The sequence below is a fragment of the Lissotriton vulgaris genome, chromosome 6, assembly GCF_964263255.1.
Source record: "Lissotriton vulgaris chromosome 6, aLisVul1.2, whole genome shotgun sequence".
Taxonomy (NCBI): Eukaryota; Metazoa; Chordata; class Amphibia; order Caudata; family Salamandridae; genus Lissotriton; species Lissotriton vulgaris.
Window position 1 is genome coordinate 796,360,637 of NC_141694.1, and position 24,679 is coordinate 796,385,315.

Genomic DNA, 24,679 nt, shown 5'->3' on the forward strand with positions numbered 1-24,679 from the left:
CAGAACTGCCTATCCATTCTTTCGATATTTTGTTCCACCTTCCCCTTATCATACGCTACCGCTTTCTGAGTCACCGTTTGTCCTGACTTACATTTACCCAATTTCTCTTCTCTAATTCGTCGTCTTTTTGCCTCCTTCAACCACAAGTTCAAAGAGTCAAACATTGACTGACAACTTTTCTTCATAAATAATTTATTCTGTATATAGTTGATCTTTCTTTCATCAAAAGACCCCGTGAGGGGCCACTGTAGTTCTAAGTTGTCTTTAGTATACCGGTTCCAAATGGTATTAAATAATATCGGCTGTAATCCATGTTTAACATACATATCGAAACTGGGACTGCCCTCAAGCCGCGTTCCCTTCCAACAGCAGCACCCAAAACATAGTTTACTAAAACAAGGCATTATAACAACAAATATACAATGCTCATCTGATCAGTTTCCTCGTGCACACTTGGACGCGTCCTTTTTACCATTCACTCCTATCGCTCGCATTCGATCATCACAATAAAGTGCTGCTAAACCGTGCAAGGCCAGCTTCCCTCCAAATTATCTTCTATGCAAATGGCGTCTTCAAATACGAACAGAGCCCGTCGACTCCTGTTCGGGGAATCGATTCAAAAAGAATTCCAGACAATCAAAATCAAACCAAAGGAACAATCCTCAGATTGTCCTGCAAATACCTGATAGGCAAACCACGAACCCTCTCACAGGCTCTCCCATGGTTACGTCCTGGTTGGGCTGGGCATCTGGGCACGTAGCACCAGAACCCGAGCTTATCCAGTCGTTCCCAGGGCGTTCCCGGAGGGGATCCGGCCGAGCGAGTAAGCCCGTACTCCGCTAAGGCATCAGATGTAAACTCAAATTTTTATCAAACAAGTCCGTGAGGCATCCACTGAGCAGACCCCTTTGCTACAACAGCAGACCCTCAGATTCCCTTGCGGTCCGACTTCCCCGGCCACCTTGCAAACAAAAACAGTTAACTGTCGTCAAAAAAAGAAACACTGCCACTGCGTGATTCTTTTCCAATCGAAAACTCGAAGATCACTCACCTGGTGCACTTCAGGCCGATTGTGAATTTCTCCACTGCCGACACCTAGACAGACGGATACAGTCTGTTCTTTTCTCGGGTTAAGCCCGTAGGACTCCGGCGAAGGGTCTTCAATTGCTGGGAGGGATACTGCGCTCGAGAGTGGGAACGGCTTCTTTTCATACCACAAACGGTTGTCTCAAATCAGGATCCTCTTTCTGTCCTCCCCCTCGGCCAGAACTCCTCCTTGTCCCGTCACCCCTGTTTACAGGAGGGGACGACCCTATCGCGGAGTCCCGGCGGAGTCGCCAACTGAAGAAACCAAAATTATCCAAACAGGCTATACTTACAGATAGTCCGTATAGCTCTATTGCAAATAATAATTCAGTCGGTAATGGAGAAGGTTCAATCGTTTATTCATCAAATACAAGCCCTGACAGGGGAGCCTCAGTCTGCACGACCCTCAGAGGTGCACAGAGGAGACTGACTACGTGTTCGAAGTACAAAGCATATATACATTTCACAAGTTCATAATCACACCCTACAAGGAAAAACACAGTTTGTCAGTGAGCCAAAAGGAATACCCATATGAGGGACAACAGATTCGTTAGTGGTCTAGGCCTAAGCTATTCCGGGGGAAGGTCAGCGAGGTGTCTCCCTTTCTATCTGTTGCCCGGGGAGTACAGAAACGGGCTCTGCTAGAATGTGCGCATCCCACAAGAAGGACAGGTGTGACCTTGGGTTTTCTCGAGCTGCAAGCTAAGAAATATAATTAGCAGCTCGACCGTCCGAGGTTTCGAAACTTAACAAGGGAATCACGTGGTTTCAGGGAAGCAATACTAGCACACAGAGAAACGAAACAAAATGGCTTCAGTTATACCAATAGGTCGAAACGGGCCTTCCTGAGGCAATCACGAAGCATACATATAATACATAATACCGCATAATAGTTCAGATGCATATAGGGTTATATGGTACATAGTGGGCCAATCATAAGTACATATAATTTTATATCCCAACACCATGGCGCATCTTTTGTGCCGCCGCTGCGTCACAAAAGTGATGCAACGGTGGCGTAAAATAGGCGCAAGGGGCTTGTAAATCTGCCCCTCCGTTTCTACATAATCTACTGCCTGGAAAATTGAGCCAAATAAGACACATTGTTCTTTTATTATGTTTCACAAGTAGGTGTAACTGAAGGCTGCTTAGTTGATGTCATTACATGTATCATATAAAAATGAAGGAACATGAGAAAACATCTAAGGATCACCCTTATATAATAATTAGAAACTAAGAAGAAAGAAGATCCTTCGAAGATGCTGCCCTATTAGATGTGAGATGAATGGCTTAGTCCTATACTGGTGGACTGAACAATACAAAAGACACAGGCCTAGTTCTATAGCTCTCAGGGGTGTCAATAACTATGAGACAGGCTTCACGGAATGGAGGAACCTTTGACTTACCCTATTAGGTAACAAGCATTGGCATATCCAATAGGTCCCGCCTTTGGCTAAACACTTATAAGGTCCCAAAGGCGAGACTTATTGGCTAAACCAATGCTTGTTGTTTTGAGAATCTGGCCAACCTAACTCATAACAATCAGAAATATTGGCAGTTATGATGGGCAGAAAAGTAAAGTGGGGGGTTTGCAAAGACATGCACTCAATGGCGTGCTGCAACTAAAAGAAGAAAAAAACTCCTTAAGTGCCAGAAGTCTAAGGACACTGTTTCCGAACAGTCTCACTGCGACGCGGACCAATGTTGATGTTGCCGGTTGCTAAGGTCAGTTGTGCTAGCGCAAATGGCGGTTTCTGATCCTGCACTCCCCCCGAGGCTGGCAGTCACAGTGAGCTGCTTCGGACAGCGTAACATGCAGAAGTACTGTCCCTTCTAATGATAACTGGCTTGCTGAAAAGATCAGTACGGGTTCACATAACGCACACCGTCACTGCTGAGAATGTTGGGGTCAATTCATTAAAGGTATAGCAGCACAATTGTGAAGTCCTGTTAAGGCCCTATCAAAAGATTTCAAGCCCTGCAGAGGGGTGCCTGTAAAGTAAATTGCTGTGCCTCTGCCCTGACCCCACAGCCTGCTGTCTATTAAAGCGACGGTGTTTCAAAGGCAAATCATGCCTTTTGTTTCAAAGAACAGAAAGTAAAACGTGTAGAATAAGAAACAAGCGCGCCTGAGAATGCAGGCTGCAGCTGCAGCATCCCGCTAGTGGTGCACACACACACACAGCGTTTCCCTTGCGGGAGTGAGCAGGGGCATCATCTATTTGCAAGATAATTACAAACAGATGTCGCCAAAGCTCGCTCCTGCAAGGGAATCGCCAAATGTGCATGTGTTGCCATTGAAAGCAATGCGAAGCGTGCACATTTTTGGGCGAAAAAGCGAATCGATTTCTCAGGGTCTCCTAAGCAGCGCATGTGCGCCGCGTAGGCGAGACCTAAAAATGGTAGGACAAAGCATGAAGCCGTCTTTCATTCCTAGGTTGGTAAAATTGGTTTCATTTATGTGTGCAATAATATGAAGATGGGTGTTCATCACAGGCCAATCTCCCTAAAAGGCGTACAAGCCAGTCCTAGAAAATCACAGGATCTTTTTTTAAATGGGCTTTCAGATTTGAAAGAATGGCATTATGGAGAATCTGAATATTAAATTAAGGGGGATTGTGGAAGCTTCCAACATCTAAGCATCACCAAAATAGAAAACACTCAAAGAACTTATACAATATGGTGATACCAACCATGAGGTTCAGAACTCACATTGTAGACCCATAAATCAGGGTATAAAGATTGTGTTGGTGTTATTATTTGAACAACAGAGTTCTATCAGAGGTTGCAGAAAGCTAAGAGCCTTGGGCACAGCACAGTCCCTGGCCTCACACAGTCCTTGGCCAGCTCTCCCTTGTGCCTCACTCTCACTACTGTTGCCACCTTGCTGTGATTGTGTACATTTCTCCCGAGTTGATCTGCCAAACCGCTGTATTGACTATTGTGCCTCTCGTGCTTGTCTCTCTTTCTCCTTGACTATTGTGCCTCTCGTTCTTGTCTCTCTTCCTCCCTGATTATTGGGTATTCGAGCTCGCCTCTCTGCCTCCTGATCCCCCTTCACCTCCCTCTCTGCCCTCCTAGCTTGCTTCTCTGTCGCTCTCTGACTCCTCTCTCCCTCTCCCTCTCCAATTGTGCTCGCTCTGTTTTCACCTAAAGTCTCTCCACAATCACATTTTCCTTTTCAAATTCGCTCGCGCTTTTATCGCCTTTTCAGATTCCCTAACGCTCTTGCTCCTTCCTTTTCAGATTCCCCTAATTCTTTGTCCCACAGGTTCCCGCTCTTCCCCGCCACCTGCTCCCCCATGCAACTAGATCCCCTCTCTCACCCCCCTCTCACCACGCCCAGCGCCCCCCCCTCCCAGGTAACCTATTTAATGGAAGCCGCAGTGCGATCTAATTGAGCAGGTCCCTATCCAGCTCTGCCTTGTGCGCTCACTCGTGCTCTTTTTGCCACCTTGCTGTGATTGTTTGTATTTATCTGGAGTTGACCAGCCCCACCGCTGTATTGACTTTCGTGCCTCTTGTTCTCGTCTCTCTTTCTCCTTAAATATTATGCTTCTTGCTCTAGTCCCTCTTTCTCCCTGATTATTGTGCCTTCGTGCTCATCATCTCTCTAAATCTTGATCCCCCTTTTCCTCCCTCTCCAAACTCTCAGCTCGCTTCTCTGCCCACTCTGACCCCTCTCTCTCTCCACTTGTTCTGGTTCTGTTTTCACCCAAAGTCTCTCCACATTCGTATTTTCCCTTTCAGATTCCTTAATGCCTTTTCTGATTCCCTAAACGTTCTTGTTCCTTCCTTTGCAGATTTCATAATGCTGCTCTTTTTCCCACCATTCCAGATTCCTTAATGCTGTTATTTTTTCTTCCATTTGAGATTCCTAAACGCTTTTGTTTCACCTTCCTTTTTAGATTCCCTAACACACTTGTACCTTCCTTTTCAGATTCCCCTAAATCTTTTGCCCACAAATTCCTGCTCTTTCCCCGCCACCTTCTTCCCTGTGCAGCCTGATCCCCTTACTTACCTCCCTGTCACCACGCCTAGCACCCCATCCCCTCCCAGGTTACGTACTTAATTGAAGCCACCACACGGCTGCGCCACCGTCATGCCAAAGGCAAGCTCGTATGTGCCTGTCCGCCTCGACCGTGCCCAGCACCCGACCCCTGACCCCTCAGTCCCCCCTTATCAGGTACTCAGCCAACATCCTCCGGGCCTTCATCCCAGGACCCCGCAGTCCCAACAGTTACCTTACTTCCCCACGCCACACGGCTAGACGTTTTGCCTGCCAGCACTGCACACTCCACTGCAGCATCATGAGTACCTCTCCGAAGCCCCCCCTGCAGCGCATATATGGGCCTCCACTACCTACTCATCAACACCTACTCCCTCCACAAACACCCCAGCAATTTCTGGGACACCATAGCTCTCTCACGTCAGATCTTGCCTTTCTCACTGAGACATGACTAAACCCAGCATCAGCATGTGTCATCGCTGCCGCTGTTCTCAGTGGATAAAAATAATTAACCGCACCAACACGGTATAGCCATTATTCCCAAAGAGAAAAACAACTGCTCAATCATCCACCACCGACACAACTTCCCTCTCATGGAGGGCATGAACCTTCATATCAACACCAAAAATAAGACCACGCTAAGAGTCACCCTCACCTACTGACCACCCAGTCCCTACACCCGTTCTGCAAAGACATCTCAGACGTCATTGGCCCCTAGCCATTCACTCAGAAGACTACCTTTTTTAGGGTACATCAAATTCCACCCAAAAGGCATCTCCGACCCCAAGACCACCACATTCCTCGAATTTCTAGAGAACTTTGTACTCTCTCAACTGGTGACCGACCCCATGAACACAGCAGGACACACCAGACACATTTTCTCTGCCAGCAGTAAGATCACATAAAGTCACAACAGCGATATAATCTGGTCTGATCACACCATAGCACACTTCCACATCACCGACACCATCACCAAGTCATTGACGAACCCCCCAGCATCCTCACACAGGAGCAAGGTATCAGAGGACCTCTGTTTACACACCCTAGACACATCACCCCCACCCCTGGCTCCACCTTGGATGAAACAGTCAGTAACTTCAATACCTGGATCTCCCACGGCACTGACACTGTCACCCCTCTCAAACCAGCCAGGACTAGAAAAAAAACACTAGGCCAGCCACCTGGTTCACAAACGAACTCATCAACTCCAAATGTAATTCCAAGAAACTAGAAAGGACTTGGCAAACCAACACAACCCCATCCTCCAGGAAGAACCTAAATAAAGCTCTGAACAAATACCATATGCAAAACAACACGATCTATGATACAAAATACCTTTAGTTAAAAAACAAGAACTAAATTAATGTGTCACAAATGACATTTGGACTCTTCACAATTATGAAAAAGCATTGAAATACAAGTTGCCAGTGGTGGTGCTGACTGGGACTCAATATGGGCACAGATCCTGTAGCTTTGAGCTGAGCCACCATTCTTTGGCCAGTCTAGGCATTCTGAGGAATTGGCTTGTTGCCTTCATTGGTTTTGAGAGATTGTAATAGGGGTGTGCCCTATTGGCAGGCTTGTGAAAGTGGCTTGGCAGCATTTGGAGACTCTGAGGCCTTTACTCGAGGACATGCATTGTTACCTACAAGAGCTTGTCAGCATTGGCGATCTCTTCAAAGCCCTTCTCTCTGGTGAGAGGCAACACTGTTGGAGAAACTCCAGCTGAAGGGATGCCCAGTGCCTGGTGTGAGAAAGGCCAGGAGGTCAGAGGACTTCCAGAACTGTTGCTGCCCAATAAGAGAGGCGGGCTGGTGGAGGATAAGCCAGGGGGGCTTGGTTTACCTGCGGCTGGCAGGCACACCCTTTCCAAGCATCTGAGGCTGAATGTCCCATGCTAATTGACCTGCTGGGGCCACTTACCCCACATATGAACCCTACTTTGGCCCTTAGAGGGACTAGGGGTTCACTACACTTTTTGTACTTCACAATCATGGTGGCAAAGGTGAATGCCTCCGTAAACTCAAGGAGACCGCCTTGAGTTCCTTGAAGACATCTACCACCTGAGTGACTGAAACTGTCTGGAGTTAAGTAGATCCTTGGGGGCGGAACTTGCGGCCCGTGGGGCGGAGCTTACGGCTTGGAGGCAGAGCTTCCGGCTCGGAGGTGGGGATTTAGCCATGGCTGAAATCTCCACCTCTGGGCTGCAAGCTCCGCCTCCGGGCTGCAAGCTCCGCCCCCAAACCGGAAGCCCCGCCTCCGGGTCGGAAACTCCGCCTAAGGGCCGGAATTTCCGCCCGAGTGTGGACGTAAAGTTAGTAGTCTTAAATCTATTCTGAGAATACCGAAAGTAGTAAGTTCATTCTGTGAATCCCGAAAGTAGTAAGTTCACTCTGTCAATCCCGAAAGTAGTAAGTGCATTCTGTGAATACCAAATAGTAGTAAGTTTAGGATTTAGTCTTAAGTTCATTCTGTGAATCGGGCCCCTTATGTTTTGCGGTTGAATTTTAAAAATGTGCAGCGTTGTAAGGGGTGACTTGCACTGGCTTTCTCTGTGGTACAGCTAGAAGGTAGCTCCTCTGTTTTGGAGGGCCAGGAACTGAGCAACAGTTGTCTGGAAATTTTTGATTTTTTTCCCCTTGGGTTGCTCTTCACTCCCATGTTGAGCTCTCGTAACCGCACAATTTGTGACAGTTAAATTTAGGACAGGCATCATTGCTTTCGTTTAGAGCACGGATTAAATTACTTACGCCTTTGTGTTGCCCCACTGTGCCTGGCGGGGGGGATGTTAACAGGTATCTGTTGTAATCATGCCTAGTAAAGAGAACTAATCCTAAATGTAAGCTGTGCACTGGTAGTATTTCTTAAGGAGTCCCTCAACTTGTTTATTTATTTTATATTTTTAAATTGAAAGCACAAAATAGGGATCTCCTGGGCTGCTCCTACATAACATTGCAGCCTTGCAAGATTGCAAACCTGGCATTGGGCATCCTAGGGCCCTTCTCCAGCTCGGGTTCCCATTCTGCTTTCACCCCCTGCCTCTCCTCCCCCTCCACCCTCACCACCACACACAATCAGAAGGGGGCTGTATGAAGCAAGAGACCAAAAAGACGTAATAAATAGTGATACCCACTGATGAACTTGAATCTATAAAGTGATCCTTGTGAGAAACTGGGAGAAGGGGGTAGAACACAAAGAATGACACAGAACCCAAAGGTTAACTGACCCAGCAATGAGCCAAGTGCTTATCTGGCAAGCAGGGGTACATCGGTCTACGCAAAGAAAGGAATCCAGCAAAAATGGAGGCAAATTCAAAGATTCCAGAGGAGACTAAAACAGTGTCTGGGAAAGGATTTTAGGACTATGTTTCCTGTGTCTGCATACTGGCAAACATGATAACAAAACTGCAAAATTCATTTTGTATGATAACAGCCCATCAGCACCTCCGTATACTGGACCCTTTAAGGATCTTTTCTTCTTTTCTTTCTTTGTAGAATGAGGTACTGGATTCCCCGTCAAGAGACCCCAGATAGTTCCTGCTTCTTGTCAATCAAATCATCAGACTCCCCTTGATCTGGTCTCCACCTGACAGCAGTCCTTTCCAAGACCCCTCCCTCGTGTGCCAGAACTACGTCTAGAATCAGTTAACCCGATGGAATGGTGCGTGGAGGTGCCGAGCTCTAACCGATGTACCACAACTGCCATCTCCACTTACTCAGGCTCCTCCACCTTTATGTACACTGCTTAGCAGCATGCACAGTGTTGTTCTTACATTCACTCATTGAGGAAAAGAGAGGAACTTAAAAAAATCCTACTGTTTTGCCTTGGACCACAGTTAGTTCTAAATTACAACCAGTGCTAAATGGCTTTACAAATTCCTACTTTTTACTTACAGATATATAAGTCCTTAAAGTTAAGGATTTTTGTAATTACCGTTCTAGATGAGGCTCCAGGCTGGGGTCTTTACATCAGAGCTCTATCCACATGTTAAATTATAAAGAACTGAGATATATCTTACAGAGTCATCCTTGCACTGAGCCAAATAATTAACAATGGGTCCAGCTAGGACCCATCAGCTTTGTCTGTATATATATAGTTGATAATTGATATATCCCACACCATAATGTGAGATATTTATTGGTAGGCGTATAATTATTATTATTATTATTATTATTATTATTATTATTATTATTATTATTATTATTATTATTCAGCTAAAATACGCTCATTTTCTAATTCTGATGGAGGAAATGCTGAACTGACCCACTTGTGAATCCAACTTGTTATGTGCACTTAGAAAGAAATTGCATGTGGAAAAAATCCTTTATGAATCCTGCATAATACCATTTTGTTTATGGTTAGACACCAATATAGGAGGACTTCACTTTACTTTGTCTGTTTTTTACTGTCGACCACCTCCAAGCACACCAACACATACTGCCGCATGCTGAGTTCTACTGCAAGATGTTTCATGTGCATTTAGGAGCAACCATTGTACCGTGTACGTCACGAGAACAGCTCCTAAATCTAGGATTTTTAGATTGAATATGGGGTGTACACCAATCTACTATTCCTTTGCCAATTATTTTATATTGAATTAATTTTTCATACCATACCTCTTGCATTGCTCTGAGCATCCTTTCTTCAGAAAACACAGCTGCATTATTGCAGAGTGTAATTTTTTTTATTGTGTGTAAAGCATGGAGCTTTGACAGCCAAAGTGGTCTGCTTTTATCAAAAACTCTGTCGTTGTTTGGAAAAAGCTCAATACGTTCTCTATCACATGGGAAGTTATTTATTTTGGTGATTTCTCTGACATTAAATTATCACAGCCAGGAATTCTTTGTTTAGTGGTTGAGAAAATTATGCAAAGTCTCGAACAAAATGATTTGATAAATTGGTAAGATGTTCCAGTGAAACAAATGTATGCATTCGCCCATAGTTAAAAGTATCACAGAATTTCACTTCAAACATGGGTTTGTTTCAAGGATCAAAGTAAAATATTTTGATTAATCGGGCTTTAGTGACATAAACAAGACCAGATGCAGTGGATACATAAAACATATTTTCATCCTGATGCTTTAGCTTTTTTTTTTTGGGAGTATTTGGTTGTCTTTACTGTTTAAAAGTGAAGATTCAAGCAACACTAAACAAATCCTTTTGGAATCATATTCCTATCACGGAAGCCTCCAAGGGTCATTTTGAGCTTTGCACAGTGTGATAGATACCAGGCACGTGGGACATCATGGCTCAGCTTTAACTGCCCCTGCTAAAAGAAGAATGGGAGATATTCTTCAAACCCAGAGGGTCTAAAATCCAGTGTAAGACCTCTTTGATGATAATAAACCCCAGCCTGCTCCCACAGGTAATTGAAGTTAGATATTGCCATCATTCCCAACTTCAAATGGTTATCCCTCGCATTACCTGCTAATCTGTTAGGACTTTTCCCCTGTGTCTGGGTGCACAGGGCAGGAAATGCTGCTGTTTTATTGACAGCTTCTGTAAAGAAGGCCAGGAGAGCACTCCGAATCTCTAGGGGGCAATTACTGGTACAAGAGTATAGCCTTGTATAGACTGACAAATTAAGTCCTTAGACACATTAGTGTTTACACTGGAGTATGTCAATTGGCCTTGAATACATTATGGCCTTCCTTAGTGAATTGCTTTCACAGAGACTAAAGCCAAGTACACTCGAAGAGGGATCGAAACACCACGAAACCGTGCAAAATACCGAAGATCAGCACACAAAAAATCACCAGAGAGAGCAAAACAACACACAGTATACTACTAAAAGGCCATAAAAGATGGTCCTTTTAATTGCTAATGAGACCAGGAACAATAAAGCTTAAGGAATGAGTGCAGTTTCTCCACAATGAAAGAATCATAAACTTGAAGCAGCTTTTCGGCCTATGAAGAACTGGAGCGCATAAGGGGAAGTTGGCTCTGCTCATTGAAATGGGAACCGAAAACAAAAGAACAGCACTGATTGGTCGAATACCCGGACTTGGAAAGAAATAACAAGAGGACAGGGAAAGAGAAAGCTTGAACCCGTGAATTGATAATATAATGGTACAAGATAAACAATTATATATCAGACGCTTTGAATTCGAATGTGGACATATATAAGGCAATAACAAATAGAATGTGGCACATTTCACTCGAAAAGAGTCCAGGAACAAGTCTATCCCGTGAAAAGGAACAATAATACCAGACTCGAGGGGGGTGAGGGGGTGGGGGGGGGGAGGGGGGGTATAGGGCAGTCATGCAGTGGCCGAGAGTCTGGTCTGATGTGGCCCTTCTCGGTTTTTTACTGTTTCTGGGACTATTTTATGGTCTGCTGGGCAGGTTTTAATGTGATTTCGCTGATATTAAAACAACCATTGCCTGCAGCAAGCTCAAATCCATGTCGTCTTCCATACCTTCCACACAGCGTGTCTTATACGTTAAAAACTGGCCCAATTCCCAAATATAGGCCACTTTTTTTAGCTATATAATTAACTAATTTGGGCCACTTTTATTTTAGTGTCAAAACACATAAAGAAAAATGCAAAGAACCAATTCTATCACCTGCTCGAACAAAATTAAGAAATAATTAAACAGCTAGTCCATCAGAAAGAGAGTGGAAGGAGTTTATTTTCTTTTAGCCTTCGCTTTTCAGTTGAGAAAGTTCTTAAGCACAGAGAGGTGGTTAATTAGCTAAACCTGTAATATGTGCCTAAGATTTTCAGTTACAAAATCAGCGGCCAAAGTGGTCTTTGTCACCCATAATGTATATGAAAGTATTTCAGAGGGTGCACCTCAGACCATGGGGGTGACATCCCCCATCTGCTGGCCTTAATCAAAGTCTCTGTTAGCGTTGATAGAGTAAACCATAATTTCCCCTTCAACACCTTCTCCTGAAGAATAGACTTTGTTGGTGTTATCGTTCACTTGTTCCCATCCTACCAGATCAATACATCTAAGCTATTCTGAATGAGTTTCCCAGGTCTGACACCATCTCGGCACCTGAACGTAACCATAGCGACGCATATAGAGGACACCTACTCACCCAGCTACAATCGCCCGACGCCATCCCTCAAATCCGAGGGACGCTGCCTTCGTTAACCCTTGTCCTGCTGCTGGGCGCCGTGGAGCACCAAACACCAGAGCAGCATTCAGTGCCAATCCAAGGAATGACGTCAGCAAATGACGCCGCTCACTCTGTCTGACTCATGTGCCGCTAGCACCATTTATTTCGTACCCCGACTCGAAGAAAACATGCAGTTTGTCCATTTCTCCTGAAAACTTGTAAAACAAACTTATTAATAAATATGTAAAAGGCGTGAGAGCCGCAATCTGGAATTATACGTGCTGGCTATGGCTGCCAGGAGGGCAAATAAAACCAAGCGGCCCTTATAGAAAAAAACGTGATGAGCAGTGAGTAAATTCACTCTTTGCGAAACAGTTTAAAGAGCCCGAGCGATCGCCCCTTTTCAAACGATTCTCAGGCTTGTCTGCTGCACTGAAGATAAAAAGCTCAGTCAGGGAACCATCCAGGGATTAATTTATTAACTGAGAAAGTGTAAATAATATGACAGCGACTGCGATATGCGGGATATTAACATCCAATTAGCTAACTCTTCAAAGGTTTACCGGAAAAACAAAGTCATAGTCTTTCTTTAGTCCTAATTGTGGAATAGGTTGAAAAGTGCTAGAGGAAGTCTTTTAGATTTATTTATCCAGCTTTTGGACCTGTGACTCCTGGTCTCATGACACAGCTACTTACACAACGTGCCAAATTAAGGGTGCCTAATGGTTTGACAAAACTGCTCGAAACGGTAAAATAACTAACTTATAGCTGACTTCTTATGGGCTGAATAAAGTTTTAACCACAGTCTCTGAATCAGTAAAACTGTCTTCATTGACATTTGCATTAATCTCTCAACAAATGAGGAGAAAACAGGGGAGACCCCTAGAGCTTGAAATTGTCAGCAGCGACCCACATAGGCTTGAGGTCATCAGCACCAGGGGAGTAATGCAGGTCCCAGCAGGTCCTGAAGTGCAGGGGGTCCAGTAAGGCCCCCATTCATTTCGGAGTCTATACATATGTATGCGATATGGGAGACTGAGGGGCCTCTCACCACATTTTGCATGCTGGCCCTATCATTTTGTCTTATGCCACTGATCAGCACCTGCATAGTGAAGAACAAGGTGAAATGGCTGCTGTCTAGGGTGGGCACTAGGCCACATTTACTAAGATTTTGCAACAGGATTGTGTCACTGTTTTGGTGCAGCCCCATACAAAAGTTGATGTGCATGACATTGCATGAGTTATTAAATACAAATTAACACTGCTTTGCTTTGCATTGCGTTTCATCCTGTAGGCGTTACGTGTGTGGAGCATGAACATTCCCATGCACCCAGCCTTGTACTAAGGCTTGTAAAACTGGGTTTGCGCCAAAGTGGTGTGTCGACTCGACAGAGGTGTAACAGGGAGAAATATCTCTATTTGTTATCATTACTTCCTCTTTCCATGTGTGCTGCATTCTGCGGCACACATAGAAAAAGGAATATGTATCTATGGGTATTCCTGCCTGCACACAAACAATCCTGCCCATAAAGCAGGCACCTTTACACCAAAGTGCAACAGTGCCTGGGTTGGCGCTAGAGAGCACACAGTGCTTCAGTCCTGGGAGAGTGCAGAAGTGCACCATCTCTTAGTAGACAGGCCATATTTCTGTTCTCTCCCACTCACCACCTCAGCACAGCACATGCGTGAAATAAAAGGAAATCTGGCCCTGGGTCCTGGGCCTCTTGAGGCTTCCCACCGCACAAGACAGTTAGAGATACACAATGGTTCTTAGGATATGCTACCCTCCCCTGAGTGTAAATCTGTATCCAGAATGGGGAGATTTGGCAACGGGATGGGGTTTTTACACAATAAAGTATATTATGTCCCCCGAAAATTAAATATAAGACTTTGCAAGTGCATTTGCACTTGGTAGATGGCTTTAGCATGATCCATTTTTAATATGCATAATTGATATTGTAAATGGAAATTTCACAAAGTTCCAGGAGTATTCCTGAGCAAACTGTTATGGTCACAACTTCCCAAGAGAACTCTGGGAATCAATTGTGAAATCTGAAAAAGGTGGAAATTCACTCCGGACAAATCAGAAAAGCTAAATTTGTAATTGGAGTTTTTCAAGCAGGCCATGTTCTCGCCATCATTCGTCTTTGTGGGTTGTAATTATGGTTAAAGCACAAACTTCGTTTAATCAATTGTGATGGTTCTGGCATTATTGGGGTGGACATTTATTTGTGTTCACCTTCCTTGGATATTCTCCTGAGCTGTGGATGCTCAACTGTCCTGACTCAGGGGCATATTATCAAGGGCTGACAATACAATTATCGCCGCTTTAGTTTCTGTTTCTGGGCGAAAAGCGGCGATAATTTTATTGTATTATTTACAAGGACACACTAGCGCGTGTTTCAATGGCTTAGCGCCCGTGTACGGCACTCCTCACATCGCATCGTTAATGAGATGCAAAGGAGGCGTGCCTCACAAAACTTTATGGAATAATATCGCTAATGGGGCATCGCGATATTTACAACGAGGCCCCGTCCGGCAAAGCGATAATCATATTTTCGCTAACTCAGATTTAACGCTGCTTTCTAAAGTATGCAAAAACCATGACTTATGTATACATTATATGGGAGGTGGATTATGGTGATACGACCATAGGGTCAATAGGCAAGGTTATCGACGATTTTCATGCAACATCGCTGGTTTTTCAGCGATGTTGGCCCATTTTCCCGTTATCGCTGGAATATTTATCACCATTGCGCTATGCATTGTTAATACAGCACTAGCATGGTGATAAATTCCAGCGATAAGAAAATTTGCGCGATAATTATCGCTGCCGCTTGATAATATGCCCCTGAGCTTTCTTTTCTCTGTGTTTGCGGAGTGTCTGGAGTGATATACAGTTGTCATGTGGCCCTACCCTTAATTGTTTGTTCCATGTACTTTCTCTAAGATGTTGAATGGCTTTCTTTTACATACGTTTTAACCCCCTTGGTAAGGGCATTACATATATTTTCATGTCTCTTTCAATTTTGACTGATCAAACAGGTGTCTTTATTTTTCTTTCTGTTTGCAGATGTTTTACTTTGGATTGTGATCCTTTACTTGTGACCTTGTTCCTGTTTTATTCAGGCATTGTACACATTCTCTTTGCCATTCTCTTGACACAGAAGTGTACGGATGTTATGGTCCTTGTAGTCTGGGTTTTGATTCCATTTCACTGACTCTTTCCTAGAGTTTCTCTATGTAATCGTGTACTAGACCTTGCTTCTAAATAGCTCTCCCTGGCTTGATAAATTTTATGTAATATTTACAAGGTTACTACGGTGACTATTTTTCTATTCATTTTCTTTCCATTTTGGGTTCTTAGGTTGCGTTTTTTGGAGTGTCTCTCAACATCTTTCCTGATGATGACTCCATTCAAGTATATTCTTGGGGTTGAACTGTCGACTCTATTCCTTATACATTAGGATATGCATTATTCTCTTCAATTCAGACTTCAGAAGTCTTTCTGTGTCTAAATCAATAATTATATGATGCTTGTTTGTAGACTATTGTTTGTTTGTTTTTAATCAATATCCTTTGTATAAGTCTTTTTACACGTTGTTTCACATATTTGAACTGGTGCTTCACATTGTTTGTATACATTTATGTGATGCTTATATATGTTGATACATGTTTAATTTTCATGCATCCTATATAAACAAGTTCTCTTTTGCATTTTAATCTGTTGTTGTATTTTGGGTGACTTCAACCCTACCTACCTTTTGAGTTGATCGGTATATTTTTTACAGATTTTTCATTTGCCCCCAGAGTGAACCATTTTTTTGATGCATTGTAGTTATAAGGTCTGGAAGAAAATTTAATTAAGTTAGAATTATCAGAGTAATTTCAATAATTATGCATTACTATTATGAGGAGAAAATCTGAAATTATGCAATAATGTCAGCTTGAGCATCTAAGAGTAATTTGGGGGCACACATTCTAGTACAGGAGCACAGGAACAATGAACTATGATGGAGTGAGCAGCTACTGGCTACTACTATTTGTGTCCTGTAGCATTTAGTGCCAAATGCATCCTCAGACCCATTTGGACAAAAATAGTGCTAAGTGCTGGATTACACTTCTCATACATTTATGCATAATTACGAGTAATCTTGCAGTAATTACTAGTAATTTCACAAGAGAGAATTGTGCCAATTACGCCCACCTCTAGTCATTACTCTGTTTCTTAGAGTTATAGCATTTACCCTGCCAATTGTTACATAACGTTTATGTCGCCCTCTGACTATAACACAGAAATATTGCACTCAAAAAAAGTAGCAAGCCTATGCTCATATGTTTGTAATTGTGTAAAACGTTATAGAGAAAGCAGATTTGTTTATCAGTCATATTGCTTGAAAATTATGCAGCGTTCAAAAAAGTGTAAAAAATTGTTTGTGACCCAGCTTCCACAGTTAAAACTTAATTTGCTTTAGACATTATTGGGTTCCCAGAAAATTGGCGCCAAACAAGATTGCTTGTTTTTTACTCAATGCAAAAACTGTACATAAAAAAAGGCCTGGGTGAAATTTTGTTATGTTAGTGTAACCTTGTGTAATGTTCTGCATTTTGCATTATGTTTTTTACATGAAATTCAAAGAATTATTCCATTTTGTGCTCAAGTCAATACAGATTTAGAATCTTTTATTGAAGTTGGATTTTGTCAGTGGATCATGGCCGCTGCAGGGTTTGATGTCGGCAATGCACACTCAGCAGATCGTCTGGCAGGTTGGTCTTGGTCCCACAACAGTTCTCCCGGCAAAACGTTATTAAGTCCCAAATATCTAGGTTTTGGCAGGAGGAGTACACCCTGACACCAGGCAAGGATTCCATGACGCAGGAGCAGGACTTGAGCATCAGAACTCACTCCAACAAAAGCCACCAGAGGGGGCCAGGGCAGGTCTAGTTGAAACTAGTCATCTGGCTCTTTCATGAAAGTGGGCTTCTTGCAGCTTTTATGTCCCTGTAGCTTGACAGGAGGTCAGCCACTTGGCCCTTGGAGTCTGCCTATTTGTCCTGGGTACTAGTGGGAACAGGTCAAGCCCTTCGGGTTCTCCTCAAATGTCTCAAAAGCAGGTGCAGCCCTTATTCTGTCTTTCACCGGTCCAGTAGTGTTCTGAAGAGGTTGACCAGGTATGGTATATTTATGCCAGCCTCTAGCCTGTAGTGTTGGTGGTTTGTGTCTCCTCCCAAACAATAGTGAGTGAATACTTTGTGTCAATTAGATAAAATTGTTAGAAAATGTCATGATGTTTAAGAATACAGATAAAACAACATTAATCTCCCATTAAAACAATAAAATAATATACAGTGTTATCAGTCAGTTTAGACAAGCTCTAAAGGGACACTGAGGAGTAAGAGAAGTATGTCTATTCAGCCCGATCCCAGTCTGTCAAGATAGACCTGTGATTCAAATTCTTTCTGACAGCCAGCAGAGAGCACAAACACACTGAATTGCAGAGTGCTAATGATAAAACTATATATTGTGTTTTTAAACTATCGGAGAGCTGACAGGGAGCACACGGGTGCTAGAGTATCAAAGGAGCCTATCAAGTGGGTCCTGTGGTCTTAACCCCTTTGCCGCGCGGCTAATTCCGCCGTGGTTCGAGGGGGGCGGGGCTGGGCATGGCGCTCAGGTACCCAGGACGGCTCCCTGCCGTCCTAAATCACGGTGGGTGTGTGCTCATGACGGCCGCAAGCCGTCCAAACTCCGCCCACCAATTAATTTGCCCGCACAGGCGGGGAATTAACCACACATGGTCGGAGTGGCAACAGTCGGATGGTTTCCGGACGTCATGGGCTCACGTCTACTGTGATTCATAACGGCCGGGAGCCGTCATGAGCATCAATGAGGTTAACAGTTTGGGGCATACAAGATGGATAGCAAAGTCAAAAGTGCAAATAGACTAAAGTAGAAGTGTGGGCTGTGCATTTACATCTTGCAAGCGGGCAGCATGGTGCTTGAGGCCACTAAAGTGCAGAGTGCTAATTGTAAACTTAGTCCTTGGTTCACTTTCGGTTGGCTGGCAGAGACCTAAGATAATGTTGCAAAGTTCTAGGCTCTTCCAGTTTACACCATAGTTTAAAGTGCAAAGTGCTGTTTGACCCTCAGAGCAACGTTGATTCTTTACCCATCTTGGTTCAGATGTGTGTTAACTGGGCCATCAAAGTTTATGAATGACTGGTCCATTAAGCAGCTGTTTAGTTAATTCCATAAATTTGGCAAATCTTGCCTGCTCCGCTGGGTATTCCAGATTGAAAAGGAGTCCTTTCGCCTCGCTGCAAGTGCGAACACTTAGGGGCTCATTAGGATGACGGGTGGACTTTGTCCGCCCGCCATCCTGTTGGAATTCGGGACCACCCGCCATTAGGGCGTGGGTCCCGTGGTTGCTATTAGGATGTGCCCGCCACAGAGGCGGGCACATCCTGCATTTATAGCATTGGCTTTACCGCCCCGGTAGCCAGGCGACGGGGGCGGAAAAGCGGCGGACGGTCTTTTCGTCCGCCGTGGTCCCCCCCCCGCCATGCTAATATGGCGGGGGGGAATTCAGGTGAAGATGTCAGGCAGATTGCCCCCGCGGCTACCGCCAGCCTGGCGGGGGCAATCCACCCGACATCGTAATGGACCCCCAAGTTTGGGAAGGAGAGGCTTTATAAAAGTGCAGCGTGCATTTAAGAGGACCTGGCATATGCAGATGAAACGAGCCAATGATCCCTCTTGTAAGTGACATAACCTGCATGCCTTGGTGTTTGCTAATGACTCTCAGCTGCCATTTGAATCTTGATAAGAATTGGGGTTTTTCTTAGCTCACAGTTTAAATATGGCTGGCAGTGCTTTTCTCTGCATGAGTGCAGTATGACCTTGATGTTACCGTTGGATGCTTCTATAGAACTGAGGTCTTCCTGCCTGGATAGTAGCCTAATGTATTTTCTCAGTGCAGATGTAGGTGGTTTACAATGTTGTCCAAGTAGTTCGTGGCCAGGTTTAGTTTGGAGCAGGCTTTCTTCAGGTATTTTGACCAAGGATTCTTACCATTAATAAAAATTACCTTCAGGATTTCTTTCATTGTATTTGCAACCGGGGTACAGACACTATAGTAGTACCAGACTATGGCTGCTCACTTCTCAAAGGATTGTTTGTTCAAGCTGAACTGGAAGTGTACTAAAGAGTTGCAAATGTATGTGGGGATTTGAAAGATACGCTTGTAGGCGCGGCATTGCACCAACTCCATAGTGTCCACTAAGGCTCCAGGGAAGGCTATGTGACCATAGGAAATTGAAGGAATTAGCTTTGCTCTAATTACCTTCTGAATGACCTCGGAGGTGGGTAAAGTGGTATAAAGTTTGCACAAGGCATAGGTCACTGCCTTCCTCCTTTCATCTGTCCAGGTGGTGTGCACCTTGGACTGGTTGTTGCTCGCAAGCCAAACCCCGAGGTAGTTGTATGTGGAACTGGTACTTATTTTCAAGTTTCCCAGTCTCCACTGCAGTTTTTGTTTGTTGAGTTAGTGGCCAAATATGATGACCTTTTTCTTCTTGCAGTTTGCCACTAATTATTCGGTGATGTTATAAGCTTTTAGTGCATCCAGTGCTTTCTGCATTCCCACTGTTGTGGGATCCATGTTCAATAACAAACGTTCCTGCCCGGTTTTAGGTTCTAGCAGATTTGAGGGTTTTAGAGAATTTCCTAGGTCTGGAGTGTACAACTTGAAAAGCATGGGCGCAAGGATACATCCTTGTTTAAGGCATTGTTCACTTTAGCAATCGCTGTATGTTGGGTAAACTTGATGTGGACCCAGTTTTCCACCCCATCGGTAGCTGCTGAGTAGTCGACAAAGCATGCGAAGAGGGGGTGGTTGTTTGACTGGGAATTCTACTCGACTAGAAGTGCTAGGGCTATGATGTTATCTGTACTGGAAGCCCCTGCCCGAAAGCCTGATTGATCGATGGGCAGAATACCCTCATCTTTGGTCCAAGTGTCTACATCATTTAGTAATAGACTTACTTTGGCTTCAGTGTCCATTAGCGCAATCATCCCATAGTTTGTCGAATCCATGTTATTCCCCTTTATATGGAATAGAGTGGGTGCATCACTGCCAGGGTGGCAGATAGCCAGCTGATGTTGCTTGTGCAGTGTGAAACTAGCGGGTCAGTTGTGCTTCTATGTGCTAGCATGGGCCTCATTGGGAAGACGGTGCACCGTATTGTCCATTTAGGAAAGATGTCGCTTGCAGGAGCTGAGGGGATACCTCTTAATATACGCCTTCCTTGCTGTTGTGCCATCTTTGTACTGAAGCTTCACATCAGCATATGTGGGTACCTTTCTTGTTCTGGTGCCTGTACTCGTAGCCTCCAAATAGCAAATTGAGACATTTCAGCTGGTATCTTTTAGCCAAGAGGTCTATTTTTCTAGGTAGCTATTGTTGATATTTCGCTGTGTTGCCACTCAGGGATTTGAATTGTACCTGTGTCAGATCATCTGCTGTGTAGTGTGCCAACTCTGGAATGTGTTGCAGGACTTGCAAAATGTTTGCCCTGTTTAGAGTATTCATACTACCTCATGAGGTGTACTCTGGTATGAATCCCGTGATGTTGTTGTCGAGGTGGCAATTTGTAGGTTCCCTTGTCCAGACATGGACTGTGTTCCTGGCAGAAGGTGTTCTGTTTAGAGTAGTTAGGATGGTGCGCCCGAAGGAAGGGATATTCCCCCACAAAGGGTTAACCATTGAAGGCAGTGACCTTGACACTGTGGCTCTCCACAATGACTGATGGTGCAGGCTGTCCAAGCAGGTTTGAAGGTTGGGTATCAGCACTTGTAGTTGGGATGGTTTACCCAACAGAAAAGATTTTTCTCAATGAAGGGGTGACTTTGAAGGCAGTGACTTTGCTCTCCTTTTAGGCTTTGTGAGTGTCTCCCTCAGGCTGCTCATATTGTCCAGGCTGTGCACTGTATAGGGTAGCTTATAGAGTAACTTCCAGCTCTCTTGGAGGTCTCAGCATATTTTGGTCTCTTCTGTGCCTTCTGAAAATGTTGGGTGTTGCACCAGCGGTGGTTGGTGTTGGGTCAGGCACCATTGATTGTGGGAGGAGTGACAGTAGAGCCTCCACTCTTCCTCCACTCTTCTTCTCACTGAGGGCTTAGGCTGAGTCTTGGGGTCAGGGTGAAAGGCTGGGGTGAGGATAAGGATGAAGGTGGATCCCGTGATTTTACTCAAGGACTTTACTCGAGGGCCACTCTCCAGGTGTGGACTGGATGTTGCTTATGGTACTGCTTATGTTTGCTTATGGTTTCCCTCCTTATAACCTTGTGGATGGTGACCTGGAATCCAGCTCTCTATAGGGGAGGGTTGATAAATGCAAGACCTGTGGAGGAGCCAAGTATATTTTATTTGTAGGGGGCATTTAAGATGCTCCTGGGGTATTCCTGATGTGCTGAAGTCTGTTCGGGCTGACAGGCAGGCTGAGGCAAAGGAGAACACCCGGGCTGCAAGCTGCACCCAACCTAGCTGGGACGCCTCTGCGAACTGGGGCTGTACCTATGTTGTGGGATCTAAACCCACTGCCACCTCACTGCAGTGCTCCCTCCCTCCTGCTCTTTTGGGCGGTCCATACTGAGGTCTGGCCCTGCTGTTGGTCTTTCCCGCATTGTGATTGTGGCTTCACACTGCTCCTCTCAGAGCCGCACCCCGCTCTGTGCCTGGCTTGATCCCAAACGTCACAGTTAATGTAGCAGCGTGGTAGTGGTGTGGGGGCGAGGGGGGTGCACAGGCGAAATCACTGAAAGGGAGCCTGTACCTGTGTGGGTCCAATGCCTAGTCCTGATGCCTTTCCCTGAGGGCTGATGAAGGCCCGACTGCCACAACGCCATACCCCTACCAGAGGGCACGACTCAGGCTCAAGCTTGGGCCTGGGTGGCTGATTGTTGGGCGTGCTGGGTCCTATATGGTGTGGAAAGCCCGACCGTCACTTTACAATCATTGCCAAACCCCCCTACCATGAGGCACTCCCTCCATGGCACCACTACACAGCCTGTAGGAGGACAGCTCAGAGGCAGGCATGTGAGAATTCCTCAGCCAATCAGCATTTCGGAATAAATAGGAATAAAGTTCCCAGGAGTAACCCTATCCACTTTTGCAGCAGTTCCTGTGTGCAAACAATCCCACACTGCCCTTTTCTACCTAAATTCAAGATGGCAGATAATTTCTTCCCTCCTGCAGAGCTGCTGTGCCCACGGTAGAGGTGTGACTAGGGAAATGAGCAACGTCCTCCTCTGAGGTCACTCTAAACAGAATCTAGAGGCAGCTTTGCTCCCACTGGGATCAGTGATTGGCTGGCTAGAAGGACAAAAAAGGTGCAGGCCCAGGTGCTAGTTTTGAAGGTAATTAGGTGCCTTGGCACTGCCCAGCTGGTCATCCTGTCAGAGGACTACAGCACCTCTCTACACGCAAGGCCTTCGTAACAGCTTTGGCAATAAGTTGACACCTCATCAAAGGTCTATTTAGCTTATGGGTGACAGGTGAAGGCTCATGCAAATGGACTAGATGCTTTGGGCAGGCCAGAGGTGACATTTTAAAAGTTCTATTTGTAAAATATTTTCAACAAATCTAACTCTACAAATAAATTGGATTTGTAATAATTATTTAAAGTTCAATAGTGAAAATGTTTCTGGTTTCTAGGTGTAGATAACATTATTTAATTGTAATATTACCTCCCATTGCATTCCTATGGAACAGCTTACCTTGGTAGAGTGAAAATAGCTTTTCAGCTTTGTCACCGTAAGGACATGTTTTACATTAAACTTTTGCATGTCCTACGTTTAGATGCCATGCATTCTGCCTTATTGGGAGATAAGGTCTACTTAGGTGTGACTTGCTAATATTTAAAATGAAGCTATATGCCAGTCAAAATGGGTTATTTTGATAGGTCGAATCTGCTGTTGAAACCTCCACAGCCAGGTTACTGGTGGCAGGCCTGTGGTTAATGTCTTGACTTGCCACTTTAGTGGTGGCACAGTGTGCTGCATTCGACTAGTTTGTAAGTTTGTAGATTTATATAGTGCCGTTTATCACCAGTGACGGTATCCAGGCGGTGTCCAAGGGTACAGGGAGATTAAGTGATTTGCTCAAATCACAGTATGTTGCGCTGATGCTGAGACATTTAACTTACAAGCCCAGCATATACTTTGTACCATGTATTAGGGCTGATAGCTAGGAGAAATGTGCCAATTAGGAGTAGAACCACTTTTGGTTTGCAGAGACCCAGCGCGTAGAGATAAAATATTTTGCAGCATCAGTCCAATAGAATGGGGGTGATTATGCACAAAGAGTAATTTTCCTACAAGTTTCAGGAGCTAGAATATTTGTGGGCCAGGTTCAAAAATCTATTTGAGCAGCAAACAGTTTGGTGAGCACATGATCTTTTTTATCCAATTTACTGGTTCGCATGAACAGGAATGATGGGAAGTTGCCTTAGTCACTGAAATTTACTTCCCAAGAAATTTCCAATGAATACAAATGATCACAGTGGTTTATTTAGGGTGTTCCTCTATTAATATACCAGCAAACATTGGGGAACATCAACAAACATGAATGCTTGTTTACATCCACTGAGAATTTACAGATACTTCACATCCCTAATAAGCTTTTACATTTACTATTGTCAAAGTAGGGAATTATAGTGAATTTTAGTTGGGAATGGAGAGAGAATACACTCAGGATTGTGGGTGGCACAGGGACAGATTTTGCCATGGAAGAGATGTAAACAAATAAGGCCTTTTTTTATGAGCAAATGTACTTTTGTTTCACATACCAAATGTAGAAACATGCGCACATTTCTGCATGCATAAATGGTATCTCTAGTGAATATTCCAAGGAATCTGTATCTGTTGCACATTCCCAGTACTACACCAGGATTTTCCCTAAAAATTCCCAACAAGTGAAAAAGCTTTGAACCTATCAAGCTCAATATGGCCACACAGAAGTGGGATTGCAAATAATACTGTTAGCATCAGTCAGTGAAAAAAAATCTCTTCTTCATATAATTTGAGTGGTACAAGTAGCATGTACAGTGAGTACAAATTGTTGATAAGCCTAATCTTAATTATTTGCACAAAAAAATAATTAAACTTTAAGGAAACTCAACATTAATAATAATAATAAGGTGGTATTAGTTATGCAGCAGGTAAAATACTGTCAGTGACATCAGGAATCCTGGTGTAGAGAGACGGGAAGAAAGACATTTTCAATATGATTGAGAGTTAGGCTGGTGAACTTCCTTGCCATCAATGTGGTGGAATTTGTAGTCCTCCAAGTTAATCTAGCTAATTATTAGTTAGGTAATCTAACTCTACAGATAAATTGTAGAATTCCTATCTATAAACAGGTAAGTACAAAAATATCGAATCAAAAATATAGTTTAAAAAAATATAGTTAGTCAAAATATCGAATTTTTGTTAATGTCTTAAAAGTAATTTAAAA